At 35.5% G+C, this 27,798-nt stretch overlaps 1 long non-coding RNA gene across 3 annotated transcripts; it reads right to left on the bottom strand.

Annotated features, from left to right (window-relative positions):
- Positions 1-14,475: 14,475 nt before the first annotated feature.
- Positions 14,476-22,402, bottom strand: LOC114577459 (uncharacterized). Of its 3 annotated transcripts, none has more exons than XR_009832097.1 (6): positions 22,222-22,402; positions 21,479-21,737; positions 20,758-20,959; positions 18,033-20,142; positions 16,888-16,965; positions 14,476-16,744 (listed from the first exon to the last, which is right to left on the bottom strand). It is a non-coding gene; the product is annotated as an uncharacterized LOC114577459 (long non-coding RNA). The 3 variants fall into 3 exon arrangements; XR_009832095.1 differs by having other exon boundaries at positions 21,793-22,386; XR_009832096.1 differs by lacking the exons at positions 14,476-16,744; positions 16,888-16,965 and having other exon boundaries at positions 17,716-18,720; positions 18,781-20,142; positions 22,222-22,386.
- Between the last annotated feature and the right edge of the window lie 5,396 nt (positions 22,403-27,798).

Raw genomic sequence — 27,798 nt, 5'->3', positions numbered from 1 at the left:
ATTTTATCTAGATTTAATCTCGATAATTCCAAACAGTGCAAAGAGAGAAAAGGGAGTTTAGTTTCGATTCTAGTTACTTAACGAACCATAAATCGCAAGAACCGGAAGCTTCCTTTTAGTTGCTTTCTAACATGGCGCTCGAACGCAGCGAGATACACACACACGCATACATACACACTCTGGACGAGATCGAGATCTCGTCGATCACGAATGCCGTACACGCGCACGCGCTGCAGTAATGCGTCTTGGATTGACATGAGATCGATAATTGGCCGTAATTGAGGAAGAGTTGACATTTGACGATTTGAAAATGCCGCTTCCGGCATTGACTTCTCTTATTGGATGGAAGGCAGGTTAGGTTGGTATTTAACGAGATTAATATCTATACCTTGAACACACGTGGAAGATATAGAAAGGTGTAAAGATTGATACATTGAATTTTTGAATTATTCGAAACAATTAATCGATTTCAAAAAATTTAGTAAATCTAGTAAATCAATTAATTTCACGTAAATAATTATAAATAAATTAATTATTGTAACTATACTAACTTTTTTAAAAATATCTTAACAATTACAAAACGAAAAATCCAAAGTTAGACACGCTTTATTAAACACGCATTCGAAATTTTTTTTCAATATTTATATCGGCAAAATTATCCTCGACGCATTTTTTTCCCTACCCAAATCTATTTCGCGGCCGAGGTATCGCGGAAGTTGGGTTGTCGCGCACCACCGGAAAGATCCCCTCGGTCGCCCCTTCATATCCGGCCGAGCACACAACCCCGAGAACCGTTCTAAGGTTTAGACAAACTTTTTCAATGAAGATTATTCCGAAGTCCGCTAACTACTCGGCCGAGGCTCCCTTGAGGGCGCCAACTTTTTTCATTCGCCTAACTTTCGCCGGCCAAAGAAGAAGGAGCGAGAGAGAGGATACACGAGGCGGAGCCGTGGAAACACAGGAGACGAAGAAGAAATGCCGTGGTTATACGCGCATGTTGCGTTTATTGCCATCTTAAAAGTGTGTTCGGCCGTCGGCGCGAGTAGATATTAGCCCTTGAACCGCGCAATATTTCCGCCGTTGCCGTACTTTGCCCGTGGTTTCAGCCTTGTCAAAGGCCGGTGGTCGTTCAAAAGTGCGCTGTTGAAAAAGATCTGTATCGTGCGCGACGCGACGTTTGATTAAACTTTCAGTGTAGAAAGTGTATATGAGGATCTGTGATAGAATGTTTTCGGATGGATCAACTTTTTTTTTAAGATTGAATCGTGCCTATGTAATTGTTGTGATATAAGTTTGATATCTGGATATCTTGGTAGGTAGATTTAAAATTATGTAACATAAGCTAATCTAATATAACCTAACCTATATACACAATATAATTAATAACTAATCAATTACGAGTATAATATGTAATTTTTGCGTTGATACTTGAATATTTAGATATTTTTTTACTTATTATTAGCATAAAATCTAATTATAAAAAAAGATTCTTAAATCCACTGTGGATTTTCTTACTTAATATAATCTAACTTATATATGTATGTATAGTTATGTAATATAATGTATAATTATTATAATATATAATACAATATAATCTTTAAGAAAATATAACAAAATATGATATAACAACTTATAACATAATATAGATATCTAACTTTGATATTTGGTATCTAGGTATCTTTTCATTTATTATTAGTTATAAAATCAAAAATGATTCTTAAATCCATGAATCTTTTTGTTTAATTGGTTGATTTAAATTTTTGAGTTTAGAATTTTATTATTGATTATGATTACTGAATTAAAGATTAATGAAGAAATAATATATGAAAAGTATGATATAGAATATATTAACTTACATTAATAATATAACAAAAATTAAAATTTTACTTAGAATTATATTAAAGTATTTCATGTTATTTGAAGCAACTACTAAGGGATAGATAAAAGGATAAAAATTAAAAAAAATTTTCATCATTTTTTATGTGTGAACAAATATTTTCAATTTTTCAAAACATATTTAAAAATTGTAACATATTGATTTAACTTATTGAAATTATTAATAAATTTAACTGAATTTATTTTTCACTTACTCTTTAATGAGATATATTTCAAATTTGATTTCTATTATCTTTTTTACAAAAAAATACTTTTATATCCTCTGTCTTTCTAGAATTATTATTGAAATTTATTTTCCCGTTAAGAAAAATGATATATTTTATTTTATTTTGAAAAATTTCTCACCACATCGAAGAAGGAACAAAAGAGAGGATTACATTACAGGTGGAAATTTGTAGTCAACACAGCTGCGCTATTTCGGCCTAATCTCTAAATCCATTGCACGAAATAGAATCTCAGGCATCTCGTCCCAAGATTTAATATCGCGGTCGAATTTGGATAGGCTCGTTTTTCGAGGGATGATTTTTCGCTTAAGTTCCTCCAGTGTCACTTTTCTTCAGGTAGAAAACAAGTTTCGTCCTCGTTCCTTTCGGCAAGAACAAAGGGGAATTCCGCTCCACTTATGAACACATTTTCACCAGTCCTTGTAAACAAATACGTGCGGCAGATAAAAACGCTAGATTCAACAAAATTTTTCTTAAAATAATTTGTATAATTCAAATAATAAGTTAATTATTTTCTCAATCATTTCATCATTAATTGTAATCTTTATTGATTTACTTTAATTGGCTATTCTATAAGATTTTAACTTTGGGAAGATTAGAGAATTCACAATATCTAATTATTAATATTTTGTTTTATAAATATCAGGTATTAAATATAATATTAATAATTGTTTTAATGAAAAATTAATCCAAAAATAATTTCATGGAAAAACAACACGTTTTATACTATGATTTTATTTATTTGCAAAAAATTATTAACAAATTATATTCTCTCTATATTATTCAATTTTATAATATTACCAAAAAGTAGCAAGATATTTACATTCCTAAATAATAAAATAATTTCCTTTATAAATATCTATAAATTTTTCCATCCAAATATCTGAGGTCCTTTAAGTGATTTCTCAAAATCATCATTTTTTACAAATGATCAAGTTATTCTATCCACCCTGTATACTTCATATTAAAATTCCTCACAATAGATTTTTCTTGTAGATTAAGTAACTCGTGAAAATTTCAAATTTCAAATAATTTTATCCCAAGCGTTATTAACAACAAAATATTTCATTAATCCCTCCATCGCTTCGAAACTTTTCAATTAACCCTACCACCGATCTTCGTGCTGAATATTGAAAAATCGAAGGGATCATGGATGATCGATTAGCCTTTAAAAATCCGTGCATAATCGTTCACGGTTGCTGTCTCGTCGGGGCGTCGATTGCCTGAGACAAATAACTCCCTTCCAGATGATTGACAGGCATTATATGAAATTTCGAGTGGCTGAGTAATAGTTAAAACACGATATTTTACCGTGGCTGCATGCGCCGTGCATTCACATCTGCTTCCACGTTAATGAGAGAGCGGTTAAGTGCTCGGATCCGACCCCGTTAAAGTCAAGGTCGTGGAACGTGTTAGCAACCGCATAATCGAGAATAACGGGGTGCATGTCTTTTTCAACGAGTAGCGCATTCAAATTTTCAATTGTTCCGTTGGAAGAATTTTAGAACGTGTGTGAAATGATAAAAATAAAAAAAAATTGTTGACTTAACGTGTTGGATTCTTGTGAAGTTGAATCGAAGGGAAAAAAAGAAAAGAATTTTTTGATTAGCAAGAATTTATTACTACGTTATGTTAAATGTGTTAAAAATAATTTTTTAAAGCAAAATGCAATTTTTTTTTAATATTTTCGAATCAATATAGGAATATTTTGAGGGAGAAGTTTAATTAAAATTAATAGTTGAGGATTAGCTGTCACGTCTAAGATCGGAAAAGTAAAAAAGATGGGTAAAAACGACAAATAAGTTCGTCGAAGGAAGAGGAAGAATTTATTTACAACAATTCCTGTCTCGAAGTGGGGCGAGCAACTTACGACATTTAATAATTTGGTTGACGCCACGAACATCTGCCGCTCTCCCGACAACCCTTTGCGACTCCCTGAACCTTCCACCTCCTTCCACTACCGCCCCCTCCCACGGTATTGTTTAATTAATCATGTTGTATTAATAAAAGCTCGCCTAATTGAATTCGCTGATTTCACACCGTTAATACGAGTTTCATTTAAATTGAACGAAGCATCGTTCCACCCCCTACCCACCCCTATTTTGTCCACCCCTGCCCTGCCATCGTCGCCTTGAAACGCCGGAGCCACCCTCAAATCGTTCTTTTTCTCTCGCTGTTTTATTGATCTTCATTCCCTCCGGGTACAGAGTACTGCTAAAACGGTTTACTAAAAGGTAACCTATTTTTCATTGGAGCCACCGAACCGGCATACCGAAAACGTTTCTACGGTTCGAATGGATCGTTCACGATCCAAGACACTGAATCTCGATTCCGGCCGGATGTCGATACACTTTGTGTTATACCGATTCGTTTCAACGTGAACTGAATTACATTGAATTTTCTTACTGTTTTAGAGCTGCTGGAGTCTTCGACTGAATCTAACTTAACCTGACTTGAAAATTTAATATCGCGGTAATGGAACGAGAAGAATGAATAAACTTGCAATTTATAAATTTAATAAAAGATACTTTTTTATATACAAGAATTATGTTCTATTTGATAGTCTAGATAGAAAAATGATATTAGTATATTTATAAAAACAGTGATAATAATTTTATGCAGAATGAAAAAATACTTTTCAAATTTTCCAGATTTAAATTATTATCAATAATTTTAAACCGTTTATCATGAATATAACTATATATATATTTTTATATGATAATGTATTTTTTATAAAAAAAAAAAAAAGAAAAGTCTTAATATTTTTAGTAAAAAGGAAAAGAAATTCATAAACCAACTAATGGTTGAGTAACATATGTAATTCAGTGGCGTTGAACGCAATTCACCGAGAATCAAGAGGGGTCTGGATAAGATTAATAACAGGCTAAGATGGTGAAGTCCTTAATTAGCGTGATTAAATTGCAGGTGATAGTAGGTATCTATCATGGTCGGCTCGCTTAACTGTTTATAGATAGAAAATATAAGACATCGGAAATGAATCTGTTATATGTAGCGGAGCAATGGAAAATCAATGCTACTTTTACGCAATAATAAACGACCGAGTGTATAATATTAACGCTTGCGTTCTACTCGTTGGCGAGGCGAGTAATTAAATTCTCATAAAAACGACGTTGATGTAAACAACATCGGGGAAAAAAAGCATGTACGTATGAATCTCGTATTTCACGGTACGATACGTGAAACAATGCGTAATTTCAAATGTATTAATTCGTTTAATTTCGCGCAATGTTATTCCTTTTTTTTTTTCGTCGTTTGCGCACTATCGTTTTGTCAATTAAACGGCGTTTTTGTATAAAACATGGAGAAAATAAATACCAACAGAAATTTACATTTAAATATTATGTACTTACACCATTCACTTTATTTCTCGTGAACATACCACTTTTGACTTTTATAAAATATTTACAATATGCTGGAAACACGGTTGTTTGCTTCTAGAATTTGCTTCTTAAATATTTAATTCGTAAGAATCGAATTGTTTTATCGAAAGTTAGAATTATTAATATTTTAATAATTGACTTTATTAGAAAGAAAAAGTAGCTTTAGGTATACAAATAAATATATATACTTATTTAATTTCGCAAATTTAAACTGATAGCGAATCAAAATTAATTCGCGTATTATATATATTTTCACAGTTACTCAGGCAACAGCGCCATCAATTTTCTTACTTTCCAAATTACTTTCCAATTTCAACGATTTGAAATATCACGAAGCCTAAAACTGCGAGAATTGTTATCTCATACACCGAGAATGCATTCGAAGATAGAATGATAGAACTTCCTAGTAAAATTCTTAACGACGAATCAATAATTAAAGATCGACACACCATCCAGTCATTGATTTTGATAAAAAAAAGAAATCGAGAAGAAATCGGCACCGAATGACAAGTCCGCGACCTACGGCTTTCGCCAGTAGAATAGATGCCGGCTCTCGTTTACAAAACACATCACCAGGGCGCGCCACGGTCAGTCGTCGTCGTATAAGCTTCTGAGATCCATAGACGCCGCTCAACTGTGCCGTGGGTAGCTTCCAAGCTCATGGGAGGAGCGTGCGAAGAGAGGCCGCACCTCGAACTCCGCCTCTATCGAATTTTCCTTTTATCTGCAGGTGGCGCTACGAACGCACCAACGGCCGATGCTCCACTCAACGCCGGCCTTTCGCCACGGTACGATGCGAATCTTCTTACGATTGCCTTTTTACGATATCCGATTTGATTGACTCTTTCCAACTACGAGGACAAATTGTACGAGTGTGTAAATGAAGAAAGTAAATTTCTTAGATATATCTATGGCTTACTGGATAAATATTTTCGTAAAATTTGAAATATCCGTTTTTATACGCGAGAAATAATTCTGAGCTGTTTAAAATTATATTTGTATATTTTATGAATTTGTTAAGATTATATTTTTGTTTGTTGTATATTTCTGAATTATCGATATATTTTAATGTAAGAACGGAATTGTTATTTTTTAACTTTTAAATTTGCGCGTGCGTGATAAGGCTATTTAATTGAAGATAGTATATTTATCTCGTCTATGTTCGACTGGATTATAGATTCGTATTTATATGATGCATTCGAGTTTGCGAAATCATATCGTAAATTTACGTGTAGTTTTTTTTTTCTATATGCATCAAATCTAGTAAGATTTTTCTTTAAATATACAAGTTTCATTTTTTTATCTCGATATGAAAATTAAGTAATATCAAACCACGATTTCATAGTTAATAGTAAATAGAAATTTAAATAAAGATTTTATTTGGACAATAAATTTTGACATTTAAAAAATGATTAAATGCAAATATTTTCGAACTAGAATAAGAAAAGAAAGTGTACGAATGAAAATTCGCAGCCACTAAGCACAAACAGAGACACAACTTCGCATTATGACGATAATAATTCCACCATAAATATCATAGTTTGCGTATTGACGGCTGTCTCTTATTATTCGTATCTATACTTATACCTATAACTTATTCATAATATTTCCTATCTACGTAGTGTAATAACGGTTCGCCTCGCAATTTTTCATCCATAATCCCCACCTCCCGTATACTTAACTTTACCAGTTTGCCTCTAGTCTATCGAAGCGTGCTGGCGCTTGAAAACGCTCTTCTCCTATAACATTAAAACTTCACGAATAGAATAGTGGTAAGGGGAGGGGCTCTTAAAAAGTCGAGAAAGCGGCGAACGGCTTCTTGTAAAAGGCGGAAAGTATCGAACGTTAATACGAGGTATCAAGAGAACTTACTTTACTTTTGACCGTCGAACAAACAACCTCAGCCCTGGTTTCATCGCGTCGAACGAACATGGCCGCAACCGGCCAGGAGAATGTTCGAAGGATGGTGGTATAAAAGAACCTACAAAATATACAGGGTGTCATATTTGCATGTGAAAAATTGAATTTAAACTAATCCCTTGTGAATTTAAAATTTAAACTCTATGTAATTAAAATAAACTTATTATTTTGTAATGTATTATAATTAGAACGAATAGATATTCAGCCATAAATCGTTTTTCGTAAGTAACTAATTTTGAGTATATATATATAAGTATTATATCAAATTTTCAATATTACAAATACAAATACATCTTGTCTAGTAATAGCCAATATTCAAAGCAATTCTATAATGTCACTATCAAAAGACAATAGCCATCCAGAATGTAATCTTTCCACCGTCTTTCTACCGTCGATTGACAATCATTCGCAGTATTTAGATGGCGACACCGTCTGTCTTTATTTTCGTTCACCAACGAAAGAATCACCCTGTATACAAGGCTCTGACTACAGCTCTCCTCTCCGGTACCCTTTTATTTCCTGGGCCGCTTTTCACTTCGGTTTTTCCAAGTTCTAGGAGGGGTTTGGCCGCCAAGTTTATTCAGTCCGCCAAACTTTGTAGTACAGCGTGTCGACCGCCAGGGGGCAGTGCGCCCTCGGACAAGAGGTGGGAACCGGAACTGGATGGTCGGCTCCGGACATAACCACCTCCACACCAGCTCTCTCCTTACACACCAAGGCCTCCTCTCTCTCCTCCAGATGGGCTGGTGGTGTAGAGGGTCGCGCTCGCGCGCACACATACACGAGTCGCGCTTTGTCCGGTCTCTCGGACGCAATTAGGGTGGGTCTCGGCCTTCAACCCCCTTGGGGGTGCCCGCTCGCTAAGTAGAAAAGCGTGTATCCACCTCCGACCTCGAAAGGCGGTGGGGTTTGTGTCTGGCTGTGTAACGGACTGCGGACCACGAGGACAGACGGATGGACTGGACTGACAGCAGCTGACTACCACCAACCTACTACTCCCTTGCACCGCCCTACCACATCCGGTTTGCTCTCCTCTGTCGTCCACTACCGTTTCCTGGACTTAGCCAACGCTCTCCTACATCGGTTCCAAGACAAACATCTCTCCTAGAGAACTCTGCCCACCTTTCTCCTTCTCTCTTCGTACGTGTATGATCTCAATCGCTCTCCCTCTCTCTTCTCTCTCTCTCTCTTTCTTTCTACTGGGACGTCGTTACGTTCCATCGATGTAACGTTTTCACGATACGATTTAGAAATGTGTGTATATAGAGATGCTCGGTTGAGTTGAGAGGTTAAGTATGGTAATCGGTCGATGCTGGAATTGGAAAATTTCGATAGAGAAATGGTTCGTTCTTTATTGTTTTTAATGACTATAAAAATTGTAAAATAAAATCCAAATACTTAATTATTGTTTTCTTTTCCGGAGAAGTGAAATTGTGAAATTGGAAATTGAATAATATGAAAAATGTTGGGTATTAGAAAAATATTATTCGATATGAAAAGGAAAAAAAACTAATTCCATTTTTAATCAATAGTGTAGAATGTTAGTTGGCATGTTAATCTACTTACATTAAACGTATAATGAAGGTAATTCTTGTTCATTATTTCTCTTGCTAACCTAACGACGTGGAAACTGCAAACGCTATATTACGAAATACCAACATACTATTACAGCTCCCAACTTATGCATAAAGTGATTGGCTAGAAATAGGTGTTTATAGATACAAAAATAATGAAATTAAGTGTAATACTTAAATTGTTGGCCGACATAGTTAAATATGACGTCGTAAAAAATTCAATAATACTCATTAAAAGAACAGAAAAAAAAGGCTCTTGTGCATAAAGATTTTTCAATGCTCGATCACTCAACCTAAAAATAATCTAAATAAACAAATGATCACATTAAAAAAGAAATATGATATTCAAAATTAAAGTCTTAACCTAAACAAATAAGAATACCTGATAAATCAGAAGTGTACAATCTCATTCAATTTCCTTATTACACAACGATCATTACAATATTACAAATTCATCACACATAATATGTACAGAAATTGTTCAACTTTCACCAAAACGGTAAAGAGTCGTAGAGATATACAAAATGCAAAGATGTTTCGATGCAGACGAGCGAGTACAGGTTAACGCACATCCGTCAACAATTAATAACCAGGTAGAGCGCCATCTACAACCCGTGTCGTACCAACGTACGAAAATTGAACAAATAATGGAAAGTAACTCCTCGCTAATCATCTCCACCCGCGCGAATAACTCCCTGTCTGACAAACTGCGAGGGAGGTCTAATATTACGCGAGTACCTACATACTATTACACATGGTGCAATGGCCAGGGCACACCGACGATACGCTCGGTTGGTAGGATATCCTTTGGAACACCCCGCAAGGGGCTCGTTTGTCTAACCAGGCCCCCCCTCCCTACCCTCGACCGGCGTATCCACGAGCACGTGGTTATGCCCACTTCGTCATCGGGCCACGGAAAGCCACGAATGAAAGCGGAGGAGAGGGGTCGTGCGGCTCGTCGCTGGTGTAACCCACCCCTACGAGCCGGCACCGCAATGTACACACGATGGTATCTCGAGGTGGCCCATTCCGACCCTAAATTGTAAGTAATGCTGATTATGTAAAAAGACTTTACGAGACGTTATTACCGTCGTTGCGATTACGATGTTATACGAGCGGCAGAGCGCGCGCGCGCGCGCACGGCCCCGTGGCGCTCGTAACTCCCCGCCCCCCCTCGAGTCACCCCCTTTACCTTTTACGCGTCTCTACTTCTACCGCGCGAGATTTATTGTCAAACTCGAATTCTGGATTCAAAAAATTGTTTTGAAGTTACGCGAGTATTTTAAAATTTTCTGTTTTTTTGTTCGTGTATGTTCTATCTTTTGGAATTGGAATTTGTGGATATTCATTTTGTGAATGGATTTGATAACCTTGATCTTTGTCATCCAGAGACGATTAAATTTCTCGTTTCTGATAATCTAGTTTTAGTTCTTAATAATAAGTCTAGTATGTTTTTCCTAAAGTTATGAGATTATTCGTCTCAAATACCGAATTAACTTTATCAAGATACAATTAGCCATGATTGATAAAAGAAATTAACGATTCGAGGGTGAATCTGGGAATGAGTTTACGTTATTAGTGCCTGGAAGGATGATAAGAATAAGCTCGAATCGACCAGATCTATTCACATGAATACGAATTTAAGTAGTAATAACTTCATTGTTAAATGTCACTTTGAAATAATTTTCTTTTTAAATCATTAATTTTATCAAAATTTTGTCCTCTCGCAATACATAATTGCTAAGAAACTGAAAATAAAATTCTTTAGAAAGAATAAAGTACAGATAATGGCTTACCACAATTCATTCTAACAAACTAGAATTCCTTATAAATACATAAACTCGAGGATTAATCCGTCCATATTGGCTCAAGGTAACCCATTCCAATAGGACTACCTATTAGATTTATCACGGGTTTTTATTGTCAAACCTAAAACGTCAAAATTTGCAACTACACCCACCGTAAACTCCCCACTCCAGGCTGCACAACTCCGGCCTCTAACCGGGCAATCACGTAGTGCGCGCGATAGATAGAGGCCAGCCTCGAAAATGTCCAATTACACGCAACCTTACCACCTACCGCGGCGATCGCCACCGGTGAAGTTTCGTGTTATCGATCCCCAGGCCCCGACATAGCTCGCGCGTTAATGAGGAAATCTGTGTGCGCGCGCTTGCCGGGATCGTGGGAGTAAAGCGTTGTTGACGGTTCGACGCGTTTCTACCGATGGAACTGGCGTCGAGGAACAGGGAGAGAGAAAGAGACGAAAGTTCCGAACGGTGGAAAAGAGAAGGAGAGGAAGGACGAAGGAGGAAGAAGCGAGAGGAGATGGAGGAAAGAGGGGAAGATCCGCCGCGCTTGGCTCGCCTCTCTTCCTTTCTCTCTCTCTCTTTCTCCCTCTCTGTCCCGCCGCTAGGTGCGCCACTGGGCGGCTGTGGACGATGATGCGCCACAGAGATAGGGTAGATTGCAGGCCTGCCGCGCGTCCTGTTGGTGCGCCTGGCCAGAGCTGATACGGTCAGCCCCAGGATAAAGTAGATATTAACACGAGATGATCCGTTAATGAAGCGTATGTTCTACGCCGCGCACACGCCTGGCTCTCCCCCCCCCCTCTCAATCTCTCTCTCTTCTCGTTCGCCTCTCTTTCGCGCGCTGGCCCACCTCGTTTTCCTCGATACGCGGCCACCTAACTCTCCCCCCCTCTCCCTTCCTCATTGCCTTTCTCTCTCTCTCTCTCGAATCGGAGTATACCTATTACCAACAGCCTTTCCTGTTATCTTATCCGAACACCGGCGACCCGGCCGCGAATTATTATTAACCCGCGATAGAGTCACGAGCCTCGTCCCGGGATCGAGAGTCCTCCCGTGTAATACCTGTCTACTTTTGAGGTTATGTGTACGTGCTCGTTCGGGGACGATGAGTTTACGTCCTTGTCACGGTCTATGGTGTCTATGGTGGATGGGGAAATATGTAATAAAAATATCGTGATTGATTTGAAATACGTCGATGTTATTATGTCGAGTTTCGATTTTGTTCCATGAAAATCTTTTCACGGTGAAATTGTTTTTTTTTAAATCTTAATTTTTATCTTATTACTTATCGCTATTCAATTGCATTTTGTTAGTATATTGTCGTAATAATGTGAAATGGATATATTCGTTACAATTATTAGATACGATAAAATGTAAGCGATTTTATCTTCTAACCTGGGCGAGAGAATGCTAACAAAATGTTCAAAATGTTTGAATTCTAATTTTATAGTATTTCTATAAGTGTGTATCATGAAAATAGTATACTGTTTTTGGCTCAATTTTGTATCTAATATTATATGATTACTTTAAATAAAAATTATCTCCAGAATAAAGTTTTATGAATAAATCAATTTATTAGAATATAACCATTGGCCCGCTTGGATAGATGAATACGTGGTTGATTCAACAACATTATTTATAAATCGTAAAATAAAATAAAAATATATTATTTAGTAAGAATATTATATAAATAACGAACTTTTTATTACAATTAATCATTAAGTGTTTTTTATATATATATTTCTTTTTTCAAGAAATTTATTAAAAATTTATGTACATCATAAGTTTTGAGTAAATTGAGAATTTTATGAAAGTTTTTAAAAGAAAATTTGGATATTCTGGCGTTTATCACGACGATATTAAGCCAGCTGGTGGCCGGAAATTAGGATTGAGCTGGCTACACGACTCGTTCCACCAATACCCGGGCAACCTTGTTACCTTAATAGACTATTAATACGAATCGTCGGTTTACAGGCTTGACTGGTTTCAACACGATCTTGGATGCCGCTCAACCGTCACCTGCCAACTATTCGAAAGGTAACAGTCTCCTATGTGCTTACTTATATCATCGTGTACACGACATCATGACAACGGTTATTTAGTGAAATTGGGTCGAAATCGAAGCGAACACAGGTTCTTTGTGAAATCTTCATTTGATGTTTAACCCTTTTTTCTTGATCAAAATAATTGATTTTTAAAAAATGGATATTAATTTTGTAATATTTTATAGAAAAAATAAAATGTTTAGATACTACTACTATTTCGTAAAAATACATTTTAAAAAAAATAATTGATTATTACTTCACTGTTATATTTTCATCGTTACAAATTAAGAGATTAATTTATTTATGTTATAATTTTATAGATATTATCTGAAAAAAAATAAAAATAATAATAATTGAAATTATAATTATTGATATTTAATTATCTTTTAATAATAGTGATATAGAAAGACAAAATTAATGACCTATTAGAAAATTCCTCGGTAGGCTGATGAGGATTCGTAAATAAATATACATATTTACACGGGTAGAGGAGGGTTGGATGATAAATCGGGATCGTCTTTTGCGAAACGCTTTTGGCCACGCTCATTAGTTACGATTCAAGATTTGGCATCGATTCTCGGCATCCAATTTTGTATTTCGAACGATAATTTGTCGGTTCTGCTGTATTCGAAAGTATCGGGACACTTGCACATTTTCTGTGAAATTTTAATTTTTATTTTATTCCATCTTAATTTTTATTTTGTTACTTATCACTATTCAATTGTATTTTGTTAATATATTTTGTTATATATACTTTTTTAACAACAAATAATGTACAACTATATTGAATATTCTTCTCTAAAATAATTCAGCATCAAAGAATTATCACAATTTTTTTATGAATTATATAAAATCAAACAATTTTTAATTATTAAGAGAGAAAAAAATTTCTCGAATTAAAAAGCTAGGTTATGTTAACTCTATCATTGTTTTGCCATCGAAATTGTAGTATCTATAAAATTACTTATAGAATAACCTATACAATATTCTTAATTATATATGAAATTATTTAAACAAAAGAAATTATCGAAATTAGGTACGTATCTTCGTTTCATTTCCGATACGTTCGATCCAGAAATTTCTTGAAACGAAGCAAGAATGTCGAGTGAAATCGTTTTAAACGACGGTGTGTGAATGGAGAGAGAAAGAGAGAGAGGGAGAGAGAAACAGAGAAAAACACCGAGGAAAAATATAATCGAGAATGTGCTCGAAACGTTTTTATGCCCTGGTTACACTGGTCGGCAGTGAGTAAACGTTTCCAGCGACAACGCGGCCATTTGTGTTAAAATTGTTTGCCGATGTTGAAATAATTTTTTAAGCGTGCCCGGCAAACAGTGAATAAATTTGCATCGAGCTGTGTTACGATATCGGACACGTTTTTTTATCTGGCGTAATGATCGCGCGTGTTTGATGGCCGAACGGTGTATCGTGTCAGTGTAATCAGAATGATTAAATTAAATCAATAATATGTATCCCGTAATTTCGTTAAATAAGTCTGCTTTTCTCGAGATATCAGAAAAAATTGATCGAAAAATTCTATGATCGATCGACACTTCATCTTTTTTCATTCTTGTGTACATCGATCTTGGATGATGACGTATGTCATAGGATCAATAATTGTATTTATTATTTGGCAATATTATTCTTAATTACATATTTTAATATCATTTCAATAATAATATCATTATTTATTCTCAATAATATTTGTTAGATTAGACGTTAATTTTTAGTGATGATTAGCACGTTTATCTAAACTAAATTGCAGATTTTTATGCAAATACATATGACAACACCAATGTGAATGGCAATTAAGTTTAAACGCTTTATCTATATAGGAGAGATAGGAAATGGTCAAATATATTCCATTATATCTTACGATATGAAACGATTTGTTTCAATTCATTTTTTTTTTCAAACGAAATTAATTTATCAGATATCCGTGAAAAAATAATATTGTAATATCAAACTTTGATATGATAAATAAGTAATATAATAATACAATTATTATTATAAATTCTACACGCAGTTCATTCGCATTCAATTTTAATTGAATTTGCTTTGCTCGCATAAAGATTCGCAATTTCATTAATCAATGTTGACAAATATTGTCACTATCCGTTTAACCTTTCTAACGATCGATGAAAAATGAAATTAACACCGTGTATTAAATGTGTAATATTTCTTTTCACAAATTCAACTAAACAGATATCTCGTGCTATATGAATATGTAACAACCGAATATCTATATTTATGTATATTTATGTACTTTTATTTTTATTTTTATTTATTCGCATATTTACGCGGAATAAATTAAGAAACGTTATACAATACCATTCTATGAACATATATATATATGTAAAAGAATAGATAACTTATTCAAAAACTAATAATGAAAATACATTCAATTATGATATACCAATGTATCTACATAAATAATAAGTATTCATATTAATAGATTCAAATTTCGTTTCTATTATTAATTATAATAAATTAGATATATTTCCAATTTCAATACGATATAATTATCTATTTTATCCTCGGAAAAATCAATATCCAATAACCTAATTTTCTTTCCATACTTCGAGCTATCGAAAAGTTAATTTTCGCCTTCGATCGTTTCCTTATCGAGCGGATCGATCGTTTTGTCCTGTTCTGGTCGAATTCATAAACGGTCGAAAACAATAAAATGGTTTTTGCATCGGTCGGGTCATTCGGTTATTCGCGTGTAAGCTGATAACAGCCTACATAAACGAGTCATCGAACACTGGGCTCATTCACACGACTGTCCTCCTGTTGACCACCCACGACATCGATCATTCAACCGTTCTCGAGCTCGAACCGAGCTGAATGGAGATTTCCAAACTCATTGAACAAATATAGAACAAATGGGACCCGTGTACCGTGCCATTTATCGATTCAAAACGATCGAACAATGCGAATATTCCATCGATCGAAAATCTGAAATTATCTTTTCCTTTTTTCTTTTTTTTTTTTTTTGAACTTGAGAGAAATTGAATATCATTACTGTTGACTTTAGTTTCTTAAATATTCTCAGATACATTTCGTTCAAATCAGATTAGCTTAAATTAGGTTAGCACTTCTATGTAACTTAACCTAAATCTTAACCTAAAATAAATAAAAATTCATAGTTTGAATCACAAGTTAGGTTAACTCGAATCGAGAATGAAAATTATTACATCAATTCCTTCAAGATAAATAAGATCATCGAAACCAATTCTTGAGAGAAGATCGTGTAACGATCAAGGATTATTTTTTTTTTTTAAATTGGTGGTCGAGGAAAGGTCGAAACGAACGATAGCACAGTCTCGTGAGGTGCTCGTGAACATTGACGCGACACGACGCGTACCCTGTTCATTTCTCTCTTTTTCTTTCTTTCTTTCTTTCTTTCCTCGAAGCCGTGTTACACGTCTGGTCGAACGAGAAGGAAGGAAGAGAGCGTAGCACGGTGGTCGTCGAGTGGGCGGTTTCGTCTGGACCCGGTGGTTTGCAGCGTATGTCGTCTGTGGCCGGGTCAGGATGCAATGAACGGGCCCCCAGGTAACCGTACAGGTACGTACCGAATCGACAACGACGACAAGGGTGCCCCGGTGGTGAATGGCTCAGACGAGGACCTCGTTAACTATGGCCTTGGCGCCGTTCGAGATGCCCGCTTTGATATCGCGGCTCTGAAAACTGAACAACCGGGCTCGTGGCGCGCTCTCTCACCTTCGTCCTTTTCCTTTTTACTTGGAGAGAAATCGATCGATCGATGGATTACGGGATCTTTCTTTCTCCGGCGGAGTCGAAGAAAGGTGTATACTTTGAATTATCGTCGAGAGCATAAGATGTTTTAAAACTAGCGTTTGAGATTAAAATCTGAAAAAAAAGTCTTTAAATTTTTCTCAAATTACCGTTTATATCATAGAGAAGTTATTCTAATTTACTAAAATTTCGAATAACTTGTCGATAATATAGTGTATAATTGTCAGATAATGTTACAAATATATTCATATACTTACATCAGTCGCATATAACTATAATCATATATTTCCATATTCACTTACATTAGGCATATATAACAATACATTTACTGTAATCTGAAAAAAAAACAAGCACTTAAAAACAATTGAATGATTCAAAGTAACTCAAAGTAACTCATTAATTGTAATACTTAAAAATTTATGTAATATGCTTTCAATGTTATATTCCTAACCTATAATATATAAGCATACCTATAATATATAAACACCTTAAGTAAGGATATAAAAGAAGGCTTTAAAACAACATAAATATTTTTTATTTTTTTCAATATAATAACTTAAAAATTTTTATCAGCCATTATACGATTTTAATGATATTTAACTTTCTCTCTCTTATTCAGAAATATAAGAAGATCAAAAAGATAGTAAGAAGAGAGGCAGAGAGAGAGGAAGAGAGAATCGCCAAAGCCACCATTCACACGAGGGCCCCAGAGTACCTGGAAACGGTGCTAATGATATGCCCGGGTCCCTAGTGAATGGAACCTTTCGGGAATTCTCCGACGGTTTCGTAGAATTAGGAATTCCGAGGACGGGTTCCTCTCCCTTTCTTTCTGACCTCCATGTCTCCAGAACAGGGCTGACTCCATAAAGAGGCGGTTAGCAGAGGTGGATGGACCACTTTGTGGGAAACGGTTCTCTCCTTTCTCCATCTAAATCAAGCCTTCTTTTTCTCTCTCTATGTCTCATTTTTCTTCTCATTTCTTTATTCGTATCTTTAAGTATTCTCTTTCTTAATCTTCTTTTCATTCTTTTATTTGTATTTACATCTTCTATTCTTCTTGCTCTTTCATTGCACATTTTCTGTCATTTTCACTCTTTTTATTCGCACATGTTTCGTATTTTTCTATTCGCAGTCTCTTCTCCTTTTCTCATTCTTCTATTCATATCTATGTCTCTCTTTTTCTCATCTATTCATATTTACATTTCCTTTCCTTCTCCTTTTCGTTATTTATACTTATATTTTCTCTCCTTCATTTTTACTTACACGTATATCTTCTCCATTCACTCCCCTCTCTCATATTTTTTCTCTCTCGCTCTATTCACATCTATTCACATCTCTCTCTTGCTCTTATATTTGTATCTACTTATCTTCTCTCTTTCTCGTTTCTCTTATTCGTACTTACCGTCCACCTCTCGCTCCTCCTGAACGTCACCGCTCGAGGCTGAGATTTATAAGCGCGAACGAGCGTTTCAGGGACGAGCTCGTTCTCGAATGGGAACAATTTAGAAGAATAAGGACGCGCCAGCGCGGAAGAGGGAGGAGAACCGTCAAATCTTCCGCAAAAATTGCTCCACGCGATTGTATTCGCCACTCTGAATCACCGGAGAGATCGCAACGAGCCGAGTTTATGAGATTCGTCTCGATCGAGGGACGATTCCTTTGTAATGACACGCATACATCCACCATTGCGGTTACCTTTATCCCTGTTATTTCGTCCAATAAGCGTATTTTCCATTTCCCCTCGATTCACAATGATCACTTGATCTCGCTTTATTTTATTAATTTCCGAGAGAGAAAGAGAGGAAAGGTTATGTCGCGAGCAAAAAAAGGTTATTCCATTCAGTTCTGAAGGCAACTTGATCAAAGTGGATTTCGATGGGTTAGGAGAAGAAGTAGAAAACAGGTTTAACGGATACTCCTTGATACTCCACGGGAGCGTCAATTGTTTTATAGGCTGTTCCCTCTTTCCTCTTTGATCGTGTCTCTTCGCCAGACCCACCGACACTCTCGATTTCGTCGCTTTTTACACTGTTGTTAAGTTGGCCACTGCCGCCAAGGTGGCGCCACCTTGTACCATGCTTGCCTCTACACTACAAGTAAAACAAAAACTGTCCTCGTCCTATTGGATCATTTTACGTACGTTCGACTACCTTTGAGGCGGTCCGAAAGAAATTCTCGTTCCCATTCTTCGGAGATTTAAGACTCCTGATCTTGATTTGTACTCGAGTCAAAACCAGCCCGTAAAAACTTCGTTCTTCTTACACGAATCCTGACCTGAAGAAATTTAAATTGTCTAAAAGAAATATAATTATTTCGAGCTATTCGTTTTAAATATTGCATTCCTAAATATCCTTGATCAACAAAAAAGATTAATTTGAAGGAACATTAACGCAATGTACTCGTCCAAATAAAATAAATGTAGACAAGAAAAAGGAACGATTTTTTGTTTCTTTTTTTTTTAATGTCAATCATAAAATATTCTTCAATTTCTCCTATTCATTGATCACATTGAATAATTTCGAACAATTTATTTCAAACATTATTCAACAAGAATAAAATGACATAAAACAATACTTGCGCCACTTTCACAGTATTAAATAAAATAAAATAAAATTAAACTCGACATCATCCAAATTTACAACTACACTTCTATTCCAAATCATAAAATATTCTTCCAATTCTTACATTCATTAATACGATCGTATTTCTAACCTATAGAAATAACCTTAAAAATAATCCAATGCACACACTAACAACTCACCAAACAAAATCAATGTACAAGTTCAGTTCTACTTAATAAAATCTCGAACAATTTTCCAATTTCATGATTACCTGTGATCCCTGAAACTTATCTATCACTATAGCACGTGTCCAAAACGGGATACTGGAATTCGTCGAGCGGAAGTGGTCGGTAAGCGCGGTCTCGTTTGATCGACGACATTCTACATCGAAATCACAGACTCGGTTCACGGAAATGGAAAAAGGACGAAGAGTTGCTTTTCGAGGGAGGAGGGAGCTCGCAGCTTTTCGCCCGTTTCTTTTCGTTTCCCCTCTTGCTAACGAACCTATAAATACACGACGCTTTGAAGCGGCGTGTGACTGGCGCGCACGCGATTGAATAACCGGAAAGGCATCGCGAAAGGTTTCTGTAGCGATGTTCCGATAATTATAGAGGCATTGAGCGCCGATAATGAGCACCCTTGAACATTAATTGAACAAGAGCCACGCCTTTTAACGTGCCACTTTATACTCGATAATCGGATAATCGTTTAAAATGAAATATTGAGATTTGTTTATTCTTTGTCGAAGTAAAATTTTTCTCTTGCCGTAGAAAATTTCAAAAGCCGATGATATTGTTAAGAACAGCTACAATGTGGAATATCGTGGCCAAAGAAATGACAACATTCGATTTAACGAAGTCGCTTTCTGAATACGGAGTAGAATGATCGTGTTTTCTCTTTCCTCCTCGAACGAATATTATATAATATCGCATTATTAAACAAATTGGTATCCTGTAAATAATTACAAATAAATTGAATTATTATTCTAAAAAAGAATTTGTAAATAAAAAAACATAATAAGTATATTGGATATTATTAACACGAGTACTCTGGTTATTGTTTAAAATAAAATATAAAATGTAAAATATGTTCTTTAAAAAGATCGAGTTGAAATATTTAATATTTTGAGTTGACACTGACATAAGAATAGTTAAATCTCTTCACTTAGGATAAAATTGATATAAATTAATGTTATTTTTCTGTCGAAAGATCGAATTGGATCATTATTATTTAAAATATATGGAATTTTTTTACTAGAAATTTATTTCTTGAAAATTTTAATTACAAAAGAAAATTTCAAAAATTTTCACAACTTCTTATCAAAAAATGTCAAACCCAATTGATCTGCTAATTAATTTGTATTAAGAAAAACTTGCAATTTTATTGTTAAAAAATTATTAGGCTCAAAATTAATACTAGAATTGGAATTGAACGTTTTTGAAAAATGAATTATTATATCACGATAAAAGTAAATTTTGTTAAATCATGGAAATATTTCTTATGCCTGTAAAAGAGATACCGATCAACGAAACGTCAGTTTCATCTCGATCGTAACGATATACTCACGAATTCCAAGCTGCTTCATACACGATGTTTACACGAATTTTACTTGACAGGGAACAACAGCAATTGCAATTTTAAGATAACGGCCTCGTTAGCGAGACCATTCTCCCATAAAATAGCAGTCTCCATTCTTTTGCGTTCTATTCCCTCCCCCCCTCCCTCCTTTTCTTAAACTTATCTATCAGTTGAATCAAATTAGCCTTTCCTGTTAAAAAGAAGACTGATCTTAAAACCAGTCGAGAATTAAGTATAACATTTCGCAAACTTTGCACAAGTTTGTAACTTATCTCGTATTAAACGAGCCTTGACCAACCTCGTTGAGCTAATGCACTCTCGTAGTAACTTTTTTTTAAAGTTACTTTATATATATATATATATTATTTTGCTTTTTTTATCGATTAATATTTGTGATAAGAGTAAAATTCGCGAATAAAATTAAATCTTAAATGTATATTAATGACAAATTATACGTCAACATAACCTATATTAAAGAACGAAGGAGAACTCAATCGTTGGCAAGAAATATATCAAGTTACGTATTGAAGCACAATCATTGTTGGGTAATAATTTTAATTTATCTTTTTCCCGTATTTCTTATAAAAATAATAATAAAAGTACGATATTTATTCGTGATACTTTCGTTTGAAAGACACATTATCGTGAAAATTCGTAAGAAGTCGGTGGACGACCATCTCAAGAAGTATATTATTATCAAAATATTTACCGAAACGATATCCTGTTTCCGGATCGAATTCGTCAAAGCTTCGACACATCGTTTGCGATCCTCGTCACCTTCGGCCCCCACGGTCAAGCTTAAGTTTGTTTGCCCCGTGGATCTGAAGTGACTGATCACCTCCGAAACCGAGAAGGGTTTTCGCGGCAAATCCTCGAGGACAGGGGTCGCGGTCGTGGCTTACGTGGCATCGTGGTCAAATACCGTCCTTATAGATCGACGACAGGCCCTCTTAGGCGTGAAGCCTTTGCTGCGAAGAAGCAAATATAAATCTTCTTGACTCTATTACGAGTATATATACGTACGATGTTAATATATCAGACTAGACATCCTTTGAAGCATCGATTCCAGAGGTTAAGATGAGGTTGGTATGCAAGAAATTCGATTGCTTTAAATTCGTTCCGTAAGTAATGTAAAATACTCGTAACGTTATAACATAGTAAAAAATTAGATGGATGTAACATGATAATTATACACAAAAATAATAATCGATATTATTATATTAAAATTCAGCTTATTGAAAGAATTATTAAAGTCTTTGAAAATGCAAACAATTTAGAAAAAGAAAAAGTTAGGTTATATTGACGATACGATATATCTGTCGAAATCATTCATTGTGTATATTACGTTATAAAATTCTTCTTGATATCCGACCGATCGAATATATCACCCATAAATAAAACGTATGAATCGAAACTGCACCAAATTAATTCGAACATTTCATATATATTCACCATCTCCTGTCGCGCAGCACGCGAACGCGACGAGAGGGCGCTCGACACGTCTCTCCAAATCTTCAGATCCGAATCCCACGTTCCTCCTATTTATAGACCTTACGTATATTCCACTATGTGCGGATATCGTTTCACAGACTGTGACATACGATCCGAGTTTATCAAAGTCCGTGAACGGACTAATTTTTAATCGACCAAGACCACGTTCAAGTAACTTTTCTCTTTCTCTCTTTCTCTCTCTTAGAAGAGGGCGTTCTGGTTTGGGAAGGTGGGAAGAGAGGATCGGCCGATACCGCCACTTAATGCCGCGGCTCGAAATTAATTAAACTTTTGCGTTCGTCGAGAGAGAGGGGAGAAGGAGGAGGGTTGGAGGAGGTGGAAATAAAACGTTGATGACACGGCAAGCTCGGTTCCGCAAAGCTCGACCCTGCCTCCGACATCTTCTTAATGGGAAAAAGGTAAACGAATTCTCACGCTGTTTCCCATCGGTCTGATAAAATAAAACGGAGTTTCTCTCTCTTTCTTTCTCGTTTCGATTCGACGCCAACGAGCGAAGAACGAGGCGGTAAATCGGTGGTGCGAAGAGGGGTTGACGCACCCCTATTTTTTTTTATCGAGGTATTGAACGATGGAAAATTTGCCCGACAGGTGAAGTCGATGCGATTATTCGTAAATAGTCGGCCAATAGTCATTTATAGTTACGTTGAGGGGAAATTTTTGTATGACTAATCTAATCTAATTTAAAACTATCTTTAAAAATTCTAATTCAAAAGTTTAAAAGTTCTTCTTGTTTCTGCATCTTAATCAAAATATTTTGTTTATTTATTTGTAATTAAAAATCTCAAATTAAAAGAGCATTTTAGAAATAATTGATAATACACTGTATGTGATACATTTTTTTTACTACTTCTAACCTCAAATTCAAAAGCGTTTTTACTTGAGATGATTGAAACGATATGTGATGATATATTTTACCTGAATAATTTCAAAAACATTCAAAAATAGAAAGAATAAAACCTGAAGAATTTTTTTCCATTCTTTTTCTCCAACAGCATATTAAAAAATGAAAATACTTCTGCACGAGAAGTGCCTTCCCAAAGCACAAGCAAGCAAGAAAATTCATTTGTATCGAGCTGTTGTACACGTGGTCGCATTCTCGGCTATAATGGATCACGTGGATTGCAACGAAGTTGTCAAAGGTGGAATCGCGGCTTCAAAGCGATCGTGGGACGTTTGTTCTCCTAGGAAAAGGCATCTACGCACCGGCATCGATAACTCATCGGGACCTGTGCTCTTAGTACGAGCTATCACCGTGAGAGGGCTGAAATGATTAATGAACGAGCGCGAAATGTACTCGGATTAGCGTGGTCCGGGCTTGTTTCTGCGCGCAACTTGTAACAAAGATTCTTTTCATCAGTCATCCGGATATTTCTGGGCCGTTTAATGGACCGGACACGCTGCAGGAAATGTACTGGCCCCCTTGTATCGAGGGATCGAACTGTGCTCCGCTTCTGGTAAACTAATAATGATAGAGGGCGCAGAGAAATGTATTCACTCTCGCTTAGCTTGCATTTGTATTAAAAAGACGGTTAACCTAAATTATATTCTTAGAAAATGAAGAAACGACGAATTATATACCCATCATAATATAAAACTTACCATTTCTTCGTGACGAGTATATTGATTGTATTTATATTAAGAATGTTACGTGTAAAAATAATTTTAAGTTTTATATATTCTTTAGAAATTTTGAATCCAAATTAGTTTATTCTTTCAGGATAAGGAATAGGAAAATATATAAATTTGATTTGTATAGAAGAGTTTCGAACTCTGGTCTTCAAATTTTAAATAAGGTTAGGATGCCTTTATTTAGGTATCTATAATTTAAGGATTTGATTTATTCCTTCTAACAAGAAGATTACAAGGAAACTAATAAAAAAAATTCAATTTTGTTACATATGACATTTGATTTAATTAGGATAGAATGAAAGCTCTTTGCAATGCCTACATTTTAACAAAAAAATCCTTTAGAGAATACAGAACGGTAAGAGTCGAGATTTATTACATATATCTTTTTCTTCGCACACTGAAATGATAGTTAATGATTAATGGACGTGCTAGAAGCAGAAACGAAATATTGAATTAACGCCGTCTGATCGATATATTCATTGATACGCATTATTAGTTACAATAGAAGTCTTACACAATCACTTGCACGAACATCTCCTTCGTCGAACGAGAACTTTTATATCATTATTTACGAAATACGATACTCACTCAAAGCAAAAATATAAATAAATCGTTTCTAACAATACATACGTATATATGTTTGATCAAAGCACTAAATATTAATTTTGCGAAAGGCACTTTTACATTTTTGAAAAAACGAAAAATCTGATCCAACACCTTCGACCAAACGTTCCGAGAATCACCTCGTTTAGTCATTCGCACACAACACAGCGCGTTTTCATTAATCTCACGATTAGTCTTTATCAGAGGGCTCACGTATCTGTTTCGACAAAGTCAGACAAATCTAGCGAGTTTTTCCTGCGTCGTTTGATCTTCGACCATCCTAATCCCACTCCTCTTTTGAGATCGCAATTCGTCGACGCCTCGTTCCTTTAACTGATTTCTAACCTCTGCGAGGCAAAGCTTGGCTGGTTGATGGATGAACCGACGTCGCGCGAAATATACGCGCGCTCACTTCGGGCCAGGAATCGAGCTCACTCGAGTGTAGAGTTGCTCATTTAGGGTTTCGAAATAAAAATGAGTAAGTGAACGGTAGTGATGACATTAAGCGTAGATAGAAGATAATTTAATCCGTTTCATAACTCTCGATTAAATTATCTAAAATCTTTGGTTAAGCTTTCGTTGAAAAAATCATTGGACGTAAAATGTTTAAGAAACTTCAAACATGTGGACTAATTACTAGATGAAAAAATGAGAGAAAAAATTACGTGTGCATTAATTATTGCTTACTTTACATAATACAATCTCTTAGATACTATAGACAAAAATTCACATTAAAATGATTAAAAATTGTTCTTTCGAATGCATGACAAATACGAAAAAATCTTCCTCGAATTAAAATAATCGATAAAATGACTAAAAACAGAATAATAATTACTCAAGATAGTCTAACCTACTTCATGACTCTTGTAACCTAAAAAATCTAATTTAAAAAATCATTGCACATAAAATATTCAAAAAATTCCAAATATATGGATCAATTATTGAATGAGAAAAAAGTTGCACCGATCATTGCTTGCTTTTCGAACACGATGTCTCGAATGTAGATAAAAATCCACATTCTAATGATCAAAAATTTACTGTTTTTTTCAATAACAGGATAGTAATTAATCTCGAACAAGACAAACACAAATTTGGCCACCAATTCACCAACCGCATAAAGCCATCAGTCACCGTGTATAACCTCACAATTCAATCCTCGAATCAATCCCATCGCTAGTGAGACGAGTTCACAGGCCGAGACGAGCGCATTCCTCTTCGTTCGCAGAGGCGTATTCGTGGTCGACGAAACTATTCCCGTCCCGGCCGCAACCATGAATCTTTTTCCACCGTCTGCTCGACACTTTTCGACGCGTCGACGTGGTCGCAACGCGCGAACACGCGCCTCTCTCCACGCGGCGATGATTTGTTATCGAGGCGTGTCACGGAGGCGTGAGCGCGTCGCACGCTCGATCTACGCGGCGAAAGCACGCGACGTGCGAAGGTGAAAAGGCGCGAGGAGGGATCCATTCGTGGACGGAGCCGTTGAAAAGGCATCGCGATTCGAACACGTGTTCCCGAATCGGGATTTTCTTTCGGGCGCGCCGCGTGCTTTCGTCGACTGTGTCGTTGCTCGATGCTCGAGTAGATGCGTGACAGTGTGGAGATTTTAAGGTTTGAACTCGATATAATCGTTATTTACTTAAAAATTAGTTCGTTGATTGGTTAAAAATAGTTAGTTGTGACGCGACACTAACATGGCTATTAATTATATATCTTAATATTATTATTATATTTTCTTACGTGACGGAACTCATTTGTTGATGACAATTAATAATCGTCACAAATCTTTTTTTGTGTTTTATGACTAAAATATTTCACGATATTAAAAAATATTTGCCAAATTTTCGTGCTATACTTTGCATATTATATACGATCAATTTCATAAATCATAAATTAGCAAGCAATCAAAATATTTCTATAAATAATCATCTAAATAAAGTTTGTCCAACAGTTCAGTTACAACGTATAAAAAAAAATCACGTCAATTGCTCTATCCATCTCACCCTTCAGCTAACGCGTCTCAGTTTCCTTGTCTTGGAATCTGTGGAGCTAATTGGATAGAGGTCGCCAGCGTAGGAGATAATGGATATTAATTACCACGTCTTACTTTCCGCGGCATTAAACATTTTCTTGAAGACGGGTGGACGGGTGGAGGGTGGTTGAAGAGAAGGGGGTTGCGGCCACCATCCCTCATTGTTAGCCTTCTTTAAAAAGACGCCGTCCTCCGTTAAGTATAATAAGTACCGAGTCTTCTCCGTCTCGTCTTTTCGCAGCCTGGTACACCTCTCCCCCTCCCCCTCCCCCTCCCCCCTTATAATCCATCTAAATTTTAAGAGCGGATCAGCGAATCCCCCGGAAAACTTTGCCACCGGAGTTGCCGCGGTAATCCATTTAAATAATTCCCAGAGTCGAGGCGACACGAAAGGGGTCCTTTTCCGCGTTCGACGTGTTCGTCCTCTTCTGCCGTCTTCTTCGGCCTCGACATCGTTCACCGTTGACTCGGGATACTCGTGGTCTTCGAGGAAATCTCGAGATTCGTCGTTTCTCGAAGGATTTCGTTTCGTTCTTTCGTTGATTTTGCAAATAAAGATGCATTATGATTGGTGACGTTCCTGAAAAATAAAAGGGTTTATTGTATAAGATAATATCTGTCGTAAGATTGGAAACGTTATCAATTATCCAAAAATGCTTTTTCGATTTCTTTGCATCACTGTAGTCATTATTGATTAATTTATCGATTGATAATCTTGGTAATTGAAATTAGAATTATAGATTTTATCGTTTTGCAAATTTATTTTGAATATTTGAGATATTTGTACACTTATATCCATTTGTTTAAAAAGTTTATTATATATTTGGTAATATGTAATTGAGATCTTTATTGCAAAAGGATACAGATTTACTTTTACCAAATTTAAAAAACTAAATAAAATTTTTTACAAAATTTCAAAAAAGACGTAGAAATATCATTAAAATTATTTCAAGTAAATTTTCTTATATATATTTTCTTATATATAGAAAAAAATAGAATATAGGAAATCATTAATTATAGGTTAATTTCCTCGTGAGATAATGTATGGAAACTTTTTTATCTGTATATGTATATTGTTAAAATTTTGTATATACGAAGAGATACTTAATCAGATATTTCCAATAAAATTATAACACGTGTCATGTTCAAACTGTTGAAACTATACACTTGGCACGATACGTAGAGAATTAATCTAGACAAGGAAGATGCGTTCGCGACAAAATCCCGCAACAATGCGACAGATCCGACGATCA

The sequence above is a fragment of the Apis cerana genome, linkage group LG11 (assembly GCF_029169275.1).
Source record: "Apis cerana isolate GH-2021 linkage group LG11, AcerK_1.0, whole genome shotgun sequence".
Taxonomy (NCBI): Eukaryota; Metazoa; Arthropoda; class Insecta; order Hymenoptera; family Apidae; genus Apis; species Apis cerana.
The sequence above is the reverse complement of the archived record's forward strand: the minus strand, read 5'-3'. Positions and strand labels throughout refer to the sequence as shown.